The sequence below is a fragment of the Neomonachus schauinslandi genome, chromosome 8, assembly GCF_002201575.2.
Source record: "Neomonachus schauinslandi chromosome 8, ASM220157v2, whole genome shotgun sequence".
NCBI classification, from domain to species: domain Eukaryota; kingdom Metazoa; phylum Chordata; class Mammalia; order Carnivora; family Phocidae; genus Neomonachus; species Neomonachus schauinslandi.
In genome coordinates, this window is record NC_058410.1 from 55,298,378 (window position 1) to 55,311,490 (window position 13,113).

Below are 13,113 nucleotides of genomic sequence, written 5' to 3' on the forward strand. Positions count from 1 at the left end.
AGAAAACAAAAACACTAAAAGATATATGCTCTTGCCCTCCCCATGTTTATTGCAGCATTATTTACAATACCCAAGACATGGGAGCAACCTAAGTATCCACTGATGGATGAATAAAGAAAATGTGGTGTATATATACATACACACACGCAGAATTGGTTTTTTGTTATTATTCAAAGTGTCTTTCCATACTGCCATCTATCATCACTCCGGTTTTATGGACAGAGAAACTGACTTATAAGAAAAGCAAACAGGCAGACATATACATACATACCTGCACACACACAATGGGATAGTATTCAGCCATGAATACAGAAGAAAATCCTGCTATTTGTGACCACATGGATGGAGGGCCTTACGCTAAGTGAAATAAATCAGACAGAGAAAAACATATACCATATGATCTCACTTATATGTGGAATCTAAAAAAAAAAACCCAAAAAACAAACAAAAAAATCCCCCAAATTCATAGATATAAGAGAACAGATTGACGATTGCCAGAGGCAGGGGTCTTGGCGGGGGAGGTGGGAGGAACGGGTGAAATTGGTCAAAATATACAAACTTCTGGTTATAAAATAAATGTCATGGGCATGTACTGTGCAGCATGGAAACTATAGTTAATATTACTGTATTGTATATGTCAAAGTTGCTAAGAGAGTAGATCTTAAAAGTTCTTATCACAAGAAAAAATTTGCACCTCTGTATGTTACTGATGTTAACTCGACTCATTATGGCAATCATTTCAAAATATATACAAATATCAAATCATTATGCTATATACCTGAACTTAATGTAATCTTACATGTCGGTTATATCTCAATTCTTAAAAACTAAGGAAATCTGAATAAACTATACAGATATTCATTAACAATAATATATCAATATTGGGTCATTAATTGTGACAAGTATACCATACTATCATAAGATGTTAACACCAAGGAAAACATCCACATGTGGTGTATATAAGAACTCTCTGTACCATCTTTGCAACTTTTCTATAAACCTAAAACTATTCTAAAAAGAAGTTTATTTAAAAAGAAGTTGAGGGGCGCCTGGGTGGCTCAGTTGGTTAAGCGACTGTCTTCGGCTCAGGTCATGATCCTGGAGTCCCGGGATCGAGTCCCGCATCGGGCTCCCTGCTCGGCAGGGAGTCTGCTTCTCCCTCTGACCCTCCTCCCTCTCATGCTCTCTCTCTATCATTCTCTCTCTCTCTCAATAATAAATAAATAAAAATCTTTAAAAAAATAAAAATAAAAATAAGAAATAAAAAAAATAAAAAAATAAAAAGAAGTTGAAGAAAGTTTGCCATTCTGATGAGTTAAACTGGGGGTTGCAATCTCCAGTTTCTGACTGATAAGGATTTCCCTTCTTCCATCCTCCACTGGTCTTTCTAAGTGGAAAAGCATTGGGTTTTTACTTGATCACTTATTTCTTAATATTTGACTTTTAATTCTGAGTCTGTGGTCTGCTTTTCCTACAAGTCAGTTTCTCCATCTATAAAACTGGAGTGATGATAGACAGCAGGAGGGAAGCATACCTTGAGCAATAAGGAAAAAGCACTCCTCTGTTCAGGTATGTTCACCTGTAACATTGGGTTCTTACCAATGTACCAAAACATCACCAACAGTGATGGGCAAGTTGGCTGCCCCTGGTCTTCACCTGAAATTAAAAATGGACCTGCCTGTGGATCCTTCCTTCAAATTGCCTCATTAAATTCACTTAAAAAAAAAAATAACTGCCCTACCATCCTGGCAATTTCTGAGTCTCCCAGACAATGTTGGTATTTTATAAGACAGGCAGAAATCAGAAACCTCGGATATCAGAAAAGGTGAGTGGAAAGATTCATCAAGTGACAATAAGAAAAAAAATATAAAAGTGTCACACTAAAACTGAGAACTTTTCAAAAGAGTCTCTTTGTTTTTCTGCCGTGATGGAGCTCTACACGTGGGTTTATCTTTCATAAAGGAGAAAAGCACACAATTAATCAAAGACAGAAATGAAAAGTCGTGCTGTCTAGCTTTATTTCATTAGGAAACTATTTCTAGTGCTGTTTATTTTGGCACTGCTAACACATGTTGAAACCAATTTTAATAATAAAGGGTAAGATCTTTAGGAGACATACCTATCACACCAAGGTATGAGTGTGTGTGTGTGTGTGTGTGTGTGTGTGTAATAAAGTAAAGAGAAGTTATGATAGGGTCAGAAACCCATAAGTTAACCTGAGATGATACACTGGACAAATAGAGAGACCTATATGTCCAAGCTTTCGGTGTTGGAGATGTTTACAATAAAATGGCCTGAAATGTACACGAATGTCTGAAGGAATTAACACCTTTTCCCCTGTAAGTTATCACAGTCCTGCCCCCTACCATCGAAACACTTTCCATTCTGGTCACAGGTAAAGACCACCTCCCAGCATGCAAGCTAAAACTGCCAGACCATCACTCTCACAGCATCATTTCCAGGTAACATCTCAATATCCCTGCCGCAGACTCTGACAGGGGACACAGAGAGGCAGGAAGAGCAGGAATTTTCTCTAGCGGGAGTATCGGGGGCACCGAGTCCCGAGGGGCTGCAGTGGCCCGGCACCATGGCTGGAGTATCCTGTCCCATCCGCAGTCTGTACAAGTCGCTATTCAGAGCACCCCTGGCAATGTCCTCACTGGACCGACTTTGTGGTATTATTTTCGATGGCTAGGCTACAGATGAATTGGGCTACCTGATTTCAGTGGGAATACCAGAATCCAGCCCTCTGATATTTCTGTGAGTTATCCCATATTCTCCCAATGCATTTATTTTCTGTTTAAGTCAAGGTGAGCTGGTTTATTTTTCTTGCAACAGCATCCTAACTGCTATGGGGATGGCTGCAAGCAATAGATTCCCAGAGAAATAGGGCAGAATCTGAGATTGCTTGCTTGGCCTGGTCAAGGTAAAAGGCAATGACAATTCAGCTATGATTGAAGGATTGGGGGGGGGGGGGGCAACTCTGACTCTCTCAGCACCTGCAGAGGTGAAACAATTCATTTCATTATTTCCCCATGGTCATCAGGAATGGTTGTGAGTGGTTATTGCCATAGATCAGTTTCTCAGCTTCAGCACTATTGACATTCTGGGCTGGATCATTCTTTGTTGTGAGGGCTGTCCTATGTTTAGCATCCCTGGTTCTACCCACAAGATTCCAGTAGTACCCCCTCCCACAAACAAAAATGTCTCCTGGCATTGCCAAATGTCCCCTCGGGGGCAAAATCATCCCCAGTTGAGAGCCACTCTCATAAAAGAGTATGATGAAGCTGACAAATTAAGGGACTCTGGAGTAGATAGTTTGATAAAGGTGAGTGACAATCCATAATTCTTAAATTCTTAGTTTAAGGGATGGAGAGAAGACCAGGGACTCCATCCGACTTTGCCAAAAGACTCCTTTCCCAGTTACAGCTGCCAGGCTATGAGAGCCAAAGGTCAGTCTCAAACTTGAGCCTCACTCTACCATGTGGCTCCCAACGCAGCAGAGACAGTGGTGCTCAGAATGCTGTAAATCAGAAGCCCATATAGAACTTGAGGCAAGCTTCTCCTGAAGGACTTGCTGCCCCAGCTTCTGGGGCTGGGGGTGGGGGGGGGAGCCTACAGACAATGTTCAGTTGTCAGCCCTCTTTTGGAATTGCCTCAGCTGAAGAGTTTGCCCAAGGTCATGCCCCCTTCCAGGGGAAGTCTACATCCAATGACTGATGACACAGGGCTATAGATGACTGGCTCCCTCATGTCAAATTCAGGGACAACCTGAAGGGCGAACCAGCTCTCGAACACTTTGTGGATTTAGCTGAGGTCTTCGCTGAGACTGCACTGCAGCCAGAGGTTAACTGGTACACCGGGTCTCCGGGGAAGGGGGGAAACCATGATTTCCGTGCATGCTAGTTCAACATACCACTTGTCACAGCCCAACTTCTCTCTCAGCCCCTATCAGCTTTCTTTCCTTCTTATCTACACGTGGTGATGCCAAGACCACGCCTTGATCAAACTCTCGGACTCTAACTTCTGTGTGTCTCAGAATCTGCTTCCGAGTAAATCCAACCTTGAAACAAATGGCAACTCAGGAAAGTGGTCAGCCCCTAGAAGGGAGAATAAGCTCCCATTAGAGGAACAAGTTCACTGTTCAAATCACAAAGAGCCTTGCTCATCACACAAAGTTGTTTGGAACTTATCCCATAGGCAATGGGGGGACAGGGAAAGTTTTAACTGGGACGCTAACAAGATCTGATATATATTTGGGAAGGTTGTTCTGGAAGCAGACCACAGGATTAAGTGGAGACTTGTTGGAAAACTGTTGCCATATCCACTCAGGACAGTGACAGTGGGGATGGAGAGGAAAGCCCACAATAAATTGGGAGGATATGATGACTAATTAGATGTGATGGTGGGAAAGGGAGAAAGGAGTTAAAGACTAGGTTAAGATGACTACTAGTTTGGGAGACTAGTCAGATTAGTTCATGGCAGAGAATTTTAGGAGGAGGATACATTTCCACCATGTTGAAATTAAGGTATAACCACATGGATCATCAGGATAGAGTTATTCAGAAGGGACATAGATAGATAGATAGATAGATAGATAGATAGATATAGATATAGATACAGATATAGATATAGATATAGATATAGATATAGATATAAACCTATGTGTGATATATCATATTACTTAGATTCATACCCTGACTATTCCAAAGCAAGGCTATATAAATACATACATGAAAGCAGGATAAAAATAAATAAATGGATGAAAAACTGAGGTGAAGAGAATTGAGCTAGAGGTGAGGTTAACATACAGACTTTAAACAACAACTACAGATAGGTCACCAAATTTGTCCTGAACTTCCCAGTTGCAAAGCAGAGGGAAGAACAATCAAGCACATGTTTCATTGAGACCCTCAGTTAAAAGCTCCAGAGAACCACTGATTTCTACTGAGATCTGAGGGGCAACATCTTCGGGGACTAAGAATCAGTTGGATATGGAGAAAAGAAGGTTTGTAAGTGAGGCCCATGATGGAAATGGAGGTGTGGGAGTCGGGGGGTGTCGGTGGTGGTGATAACTGTAGGCACAAGGACAGTGTGTGACATGAGAAGAGAAAGGACCAAGGATGGAACCCTGGGAACACTGACATTTAAAAAAAAAAAGCCAGAGAACCAGGGAAAGAGAAAGAACAGAGAAAATTAGGTTCCCCAAGAAATCCCAGACGTATGAATTGCAGACACACAGTTTGAAAGACACAAGTGTATCTTATAATTTTATTGTTTATGTCAATGACAATAGAAACCCTAGTCTTGAAACATACCAGTAATAGCCTTCAAATGTTTGCCTGGGGGGAAAAAAACCACAACAATCTCTTATGTATTAGAAAACACAAATAAAAGCCACTGTCAGAACATAACTCAAATGCAAAGGAATATTAGGTTATATTGATGATGTCATGGTTATTATGATATGACTACAGGGATGTAGCTGGAAGTGGCAGGATGTCTCTACAAGACTTTAATAATAGTTTCTGTCTTCACTCTAATTTTAAAGTAAAAATTATAATTTATGTTCACTTCAGAAATAACTGAGTCTTAAGAAAAGATACAGTTTTGAATAAGCTTCCCCTAACATCCTGTCTTAAGACTATACAAGTTTTGTGGGGTTTTTTGTTGTGTTCTTGTTGTTTTTTGCCTTGCATATAAATTCCCGTCTATGTCATCCTACCATAACAGAATCACTCGGTTTACCTATGGATTAGCTGATAAATGAAATCAGGTAATCTCTGTCCCGAGGAAATTTGAGGCCTGCGTGTTCTCAGAGAAGGAAGGCTTGAGAGAATCAGCTCGAGAGGTCACTGCAGGTACTGCTTTCCTTGAGGGGTTTGGGAAGAGATGAAATACCACAAAATGCAAAGAAATAATGTAAATAGAAATGATGGAGTCTTCCTAATTCAAATAGTTTCCGATGTCTTCAATCAATGGAAATGTCATGGGGAAAAATACACTATTTTATACCAGATTTTAAAAAGCCGTAGAAAATAGGAGTAGTCTGTGCATCTTGTATGAGAAAACAATGAACAGATGTAAAACAGGCAGCCAGATGAAAAGCCCATTGAAGAGAACTGGATGATTAATACACTACAAACAGGTTGGGACAGTGTGATTTATCTCCATCTCAGAATGGAAACCTATGATGCAGAAAATGAGGTTAAAATGAAAAATGTAGGAATCTTGACAAACAACAGAACAAGAGATAATCTATGTTTAAAAGAAGGGCATAAATTAAAATGAAGAACCAAAATTCTTGTAAAGAACCCAGGAATCTACTGACAAGTGCTGGCGAGTAAATGGAGTAGGGATTTTTCTTTAGAGAACTTGGGATTTTTCTCTAGCCCAAGACAGACCATAGATCTAGAATGGCATGACCCACTGCCTTTCTTAATAAGATGATGACACTTTATTGGTGGCAGAGATATTACAGAGAGGCCAGGGCAGGACAGAGAATCTGCTTAGACTTTTCTTTGTGGTGGGTGCCGGGGAATAATTGAGGTTGCCAGAGAAATAGCTGCACTCGGATGATCAGTCATTGCAGAAATCAAATAAAGACAACCTAGAACCAAACTCAGAATTTGACGGTATTCTGAGAGTATTCATAATCAAAATAAAAGTCAGTTACCAGGTGGCAGACAAGGTGGTAGGGATGCATTTTCTTTCTGCAGATGAAGAAGCAGGCTTCCAGCGGAAGGAGGACAACGTCAAAGATTAAGTTCCGACCTCTGATGTCCTAATGGGAAGACTGCTCCAGAATTCTACAGTATAACCTACTTGGGGGAAAAGAGTGTTTTCCTACACTTAGAAGGAAAAGTATCTCCATTCTCCTACTCCCACTTTCCAAGATCAAGGCCCCAAGTTTTCTGGAAGATGTCATTAAACCGCTAAAATTTCATTATGGTAACAGTTGGTTAGCACAGCCCTGTTTTCCTTTTAAGCCAAGAGCAGTATCATGTACTGATTCATGGCTTTTTATATTCCATTTTGGACTTTTTGTAATGTGAAATTTTATTGAAATATATATGCAGAGAGTGCACCCATAAAAAGTGTACAGTTCAATTAATTTTCACAAAAATGAACACCCCTGTGAAACAAGCTTTCAGATAAAGAACATACCACACCCACAGAGGTCCTCTTGAGCCTGTCCCTGCCACGCACCTTCTCTCAAGGGTAGCAATCATTTTGAATTGTAACACAATAAATTAGTTTTGTCTGGTTTTGAACTTCATAGAAATGGAATCACACAGATTTATATATTATAGTATTGAGCTTCTCTCATTCAGTATTGTGCAATTCATTTATATAGTTGCATGTGGTTTTAGTTTGATCATTCTCATTGCTAGGCAGTATTCTATAATTTATATATCTACCCTATCATTGATAGATATACGTTGGGGTTTTTTTTTTATTCAATTTTTGATGGGAAAACACTGCTATGAATACTTCTATATATATCTTTTGGGGGAACATGGGGGTTCATTTTGGAATCATTTAGATGTATGGGCTATATTTTTAATACTTTTGAATGGAACTTAAAACTATATCTTTTCTCTCTTTTCAGTGTGTATTCCATCATTAACTCTTGAGAACATCCTCTCTATATGTTTTGTGTTAAATTTTTCCCTAACGGTGTTTCTAGGGATTGCCTTAAGAAATGGCAAAGCCTTAAGCTCCTTGAACATGTTACTGCATGTTACAGAAACTCAACAGGAATCAAATAAGATGCCAGTATAGACTTCTGTTAGTGGACGTATGGCAGATGAGGTTCACAACCGATGAGAAGTACTGGATAATATTTATCTTTTAAAAGCCTTCTTATCTTAAATGCATTGACGAACTGGCTAGAGTAGACTGTAAGGAACACTCAGGTCAAAAACTAAAGGGGAGAATGCAGAGAGGAGAGAACACTGATGGGCCTTTTATGTCAGAGGCCTGCACTGGAGGGAATAGGAGCTTTAATATGCCCAGTCTCCTGGGGCTGGGGAAGAGGAGATAAAACCCAGGGCTTGAACAGACAGTAAAGCTAGAACCTAAAGACACTCCCAGTGGAAGGATGAATTAGAAATAACCCCTATCTCCCAGCAAATTGCAAAGATAACTGCCAATGAGTGGAAGAAGAAGAAAATTGGTAATAAAAAATAACTCTATACTAGTCCATAAAGTCTCAACAAGTTTCAAAGGAACGGTATCAGACAGACCACACAGCTTCGAAACCAGCAACAAAATAATGACCAGAAATATCCCATATTTGAAAACAAAGAAATACACTTCTAAGTAATTAATTATTCAAGGAAGAAGTTATAACAGAAATCAGGCAACATTTAGAACTAAACAATAATGCAAATTCTATATATCAAAACCTTTGGCATGCAGCTAAAATAATAATTAGAGAGATACATAACCTTTGCTGCATCTATTAGGAATGAAAAAAGGCTACACATTAGTGAACAAAGAATTCAACTTAAGAAATTAATGAAAGAACAGCAAGATAAATCCAAAAAAAAAGATGGAGGTAAGAAATAATAATGATACAATCAGAAATTAAACATCAGAAAAAAAAGGTACAATAGTGAAAATTAACAAATCCAGAAGTTGGTTCTTTGGAATGATTAATAAAATTGACAAACTTCTGGTAAGACTGATAAAGAAAAAAAGAGAAGAGGCACAAATAAGCAATGATAGGAATGAAAAAGGAAACATAACTACAGATGCTATAGACATTCTAAAAGGATATTATGAATGACTTTATACTAATAAATTTTTTAAAGATTTTATTTATTTATTTGACAGAGAGAGAGAGAAAAAGAGTCCAAGCAAGGGGAGCAGCAGAGAGAGAGGGAGAAGCAGGCTCCCTGCTGAGCAAGGAGCCCGACGTGGGACTCGATCCTAGGACCCCAAGATCATGACCTGAGCCAAAGGCAGACGCTTAACTGACTGAGCCACCCAGGTACCCCATACTAATAAATTTTTAAAAACTTAGATAGGATAGATTCCGAGAAAATGAAAACTTACCAAGACTGACTCAGAGTAAATGAAGTATCTAAAGAAACTGACTTGATGATCAAATACCTTCCTATATGAGAGTTAATAATAAATCTTTTTCAATGCCTCCATATTTTGGGGTAGTTTGTCACACGGCATTAGAATACCACAACATTATCCATATTTGTGATAAAGGTCTCTGAGTAAATTTCAACACAAACTAGATACTTACTGATATTAAGGCATTTTGAATAATTTTAGATATGATTCTGATATTATGTTAAAAAATAATTCCTTTTATTTTAGAGATACATTTTTGGATATTTATGGATGAAATGATATGAAATTGGAATTTCCTTTAAAGTGATGAAGTGGGTAAGGGTCACACGACACAAGACTGACCATGTGCTGATAGTTGATGGAGGTCGATGGTAGGTACAGGGGTTCATCACGTCATTCTCTTCATTTTTATCTGTATTTCACATTTTTCATAACAGATTTTTTTTTAAGTTCCCAGGGATGAAACCATAACTTACATATATTTTGTAAAGATGATTTTAATCGATTCAATAGTTAATTAACAAATTTTAAAGTGAAGTCTAATTGCCAACATAAATTTGATACAACTTCTTAGATAATTTGGATACCTCTCCTATCTATTTTAGGGAAAATACATGGTAGTTCCATTTTTGAACGCACTTCAAATACTTTTTAGACTAAAACATCTCTAACAAACCATTTTCCTTGTACGAAAAACACCAAAACCCCTCATCTTCTTGCCCAGACTGAATCCTTACATCCAAACTCAGCCTCTTTCTAGGATACAAACACTAAGCGCAATTTCATGTACAATCTCCTGTCTCAATTTCCCTGCCATACCCCCACTAGAATGCATGTCACTCCCTTCAGAACAGGTACCTCACTATATCTACCTTGTGTGCATGGTCCTAGCAGATTACCCAGCCCGTGGTTCATGCTCAGTAAATAGCGGGGTTATGTACTACCTCTTGCCAGCTTCCACCTCCCTCGCTGGCTTATGGTGAGGCTTAAAACAAATGAAAATAAAAGCCTTGTAAGTTGAATGTCTAATTGCTCCAGATCTTCTGCTCCAGGTAGAAAGCAGGCAGCTCTGCCCTTTTAAAAGAGGCTTCTTTGAGGGGAGGAGGCAGCTTCTTCCCTCATTCCACTACCACAAGCAAATGGAGTACTTCTTTGTTCCCACACTCATCGGTTGGGCTTCCAGCAGGGTGAGGAGAGCCTAGAGCCAAAGGAGGGCAAAGCCCTTGTTTGCTGACAGTCTTACCATGGCTGTCTCCGCAGGGACACATATGTTACTCAGAGCACATTTTGGCATAAACTCAGTCACTTCAGTTAATTCAGAAGGGGCACGGTGAGCTCCTGGGAGGGAGCCACATCATGTCTAAAGGGCACAAAATATATGGAATTTTCCTGTGTGGCCTCACCCAACTTAAGGTATCTTCTTAAGTTGCTTAAATGTTAACCAGAAATACCACAAATCTCCACTTCCTTCATCCCTTTGCTCTTGACAAGGTAAAAGGAATTTGAAATGGTTGTGAGATCAAGTTGGGCTCCAAGCTTAAGATTCTTTCTCTCTCCCTCTGCCTCTCCCCCTCTCCCCTCTCTCACTCTCTTAAAAAAAAAAAAAAAAAAAGGAATTTGAGAGAAGCTTTTTTTTTTTTTTTTTTTTTAATTTCTGCTTCTTTTGCCCTTCCGTAGTCAAGACAAAACAAAATAATGGGCTTCACGGGAGCATGGAATAATTTCAGTTAAATTTGAGATTGGTGTTTAACATGTCAGTTTATCATTTTAAATTGATTTCTCTGTGCAAATCAAGAAAGAAAAGAGCGTTCTGGGATGAATCCCAAGTGAGCTGAATAACCAGCCATTCTGTGTGGATTTTTTTAAAAAGCTGTAATTGAGAGGTAGTCTACATAATCCTATTTTTTAGCTGTTGAGATGAATTTTCCTGACTTTTCCTTTGTCTGATAGATACTTGTTTTTCTACATTAACTCAAGAGTTTCACACCCAGGACCAGCTGAGGGACAATTTTATATTTGAGTATCTTTTTGAGTGCCTAGTCCACCTCTTTCCTTCCTGCAGGTGGGACAAGCTCTCCCTTTCATACCCTCTTGTTGTGACTCTGTCCAGTTCTCCAGAGACGTAAGTGTACAATTTAGTCAACCTATTCTACAGGAACCAATAATGCACCCTTATAGCTAAAAAAAATGTTATTATAGTTTCCAGAGAGGACCTCCCCACCTTAGTCCCAAAGATCAACTTACTCTTTAAACCAAGAATCCCAATTCATCAGGAGAATCATGCACCATATATACTTGATGTATGAGTTATTTTATAGGAAAGTGTCAGAGGGCCATGTACATGTTGATGAGTTCTGTTTTCTTTTGCTCAAGAGAGAACTGGCATTTCTTGAAAGACTGGAGGGAGGAATGACCTCTCTTACCACCCTTACCAACCATCTTTGTTCTCTAGGTCTCCTGTGTCAGCTCAGTACTGGTAGAGAATTGCTACCACCCGTGTGCTCACTTGACCACTAGATCTGATCCATCTCTGTGTGTGCCTTTGAGACAGAGGGGAAATAGGAGCCACTAGAGCTAAGATCATTTGCTCTGGCTCCCATATCCACTGTGGATTTGTTCACTTGTGTTTTCCCCTCTCAAACATCCATTTTGGTTAGTGAACATATGAAGAAATTTCATATGGCCTGAAATGGTGTGTCAATGTGTGTGTGTCTCTGTCTATGTGTTATTTAGGTAATTTAGGAAAAAATGTACTTGAAAGATAAACCAGTGGGGCGCCTGGGTGGCTCAGTTGGTTAAGCGACTGCCTTCGGCTCAGGTCATGATCCCGGAGTCCCGGGATCGAGTCCCGCATCGGGCTCCCTGCTCGGCAGGGAGTCTGCTTCTCCCTCTCATGCTCTCTGTCTCTCATTCTCTCTGTCTCAAATAAATAAATAAAATCTTTAAAAAAAAATTAAAAAAAAAGAAAGATAAACCAGTAAGAATCTGGAACTGATGTCCTCTAAGTTTCCTGTTGCGTTAAATGTCTCTTACAATCACATACTTGTTGGTTGGCAACGGAATTCAAAAGGAAAATATGCATAACACAGACTAATGCACCACTTTCCCAGATTCTGGAGAAAAGCTTGCAGTGGGGCTCTGTTTCATCAAAAGAAGCCCTGCTCTGTTACAAGAATGGCTTGCTCATTCTGCTAATGAATTAGTTGTATGAACGGGCCAGAAAAAAAAAAACAACAACAACAATCTGGGGATGATTTCTGTAAAACTCGATGTTTCATCCAAATGCGATTAACACAGCCAATAATTTTTGTCCCTGCAATTGTGAAATAACTCGGAGCCAGAGGTTGAGTTAATCAAAGCTAATCTTTTGTCCACACTTGAAGAAAGGTGTCACTTGATTTTCCTTTCTGCATAATCGCTTTTGAGAGAACCATAAATAAGCCTCTTGGTTTTTTTCAGTTTGAAGATATTTTTTAGTGAGAATTACACAATAGAATCTGCCAGATTAGAAATTAATTTGGAGATGCAGGATACTTAGGGGGATCAACAATATGCAAATTTTGTAACAAAATAGTTATTAGGGGCTCCTGGGTGGCTCAGTTGGTTGAACATCTGACTGTTGGTTTTGGCTCAGGTCATGATCTCATGGGTCGTGAGATTGGGCTCCGAGCTTAGCTAGGAGTCTGTTTGAGAGTCTCTCCCTCTACCCCTCTCCCCCTACATGCATGCACACGTGTTCTCCCTCTCTCTGAAATAAATAAATAAATCTTAAAAAATAGTTATTAGATACACATTAGATAGACACTGACCTTTAAAGTTATAGCGTACCAGGTCAGAAGCTATAAACATAGCCTGGCTTTTATCTATTCTTTGGGAAGAAGTTAAGGATTGCTGTAAAATATACACACGTGGGCATCAGAATGAGTCAAGGTTTTAACAATGCCTCCGGTCACTTTGGGCTACAGTGGGAACTGAAACAAATTGCCAGAGAGTGCTCTATGCTCCAAATTCCCATCAACA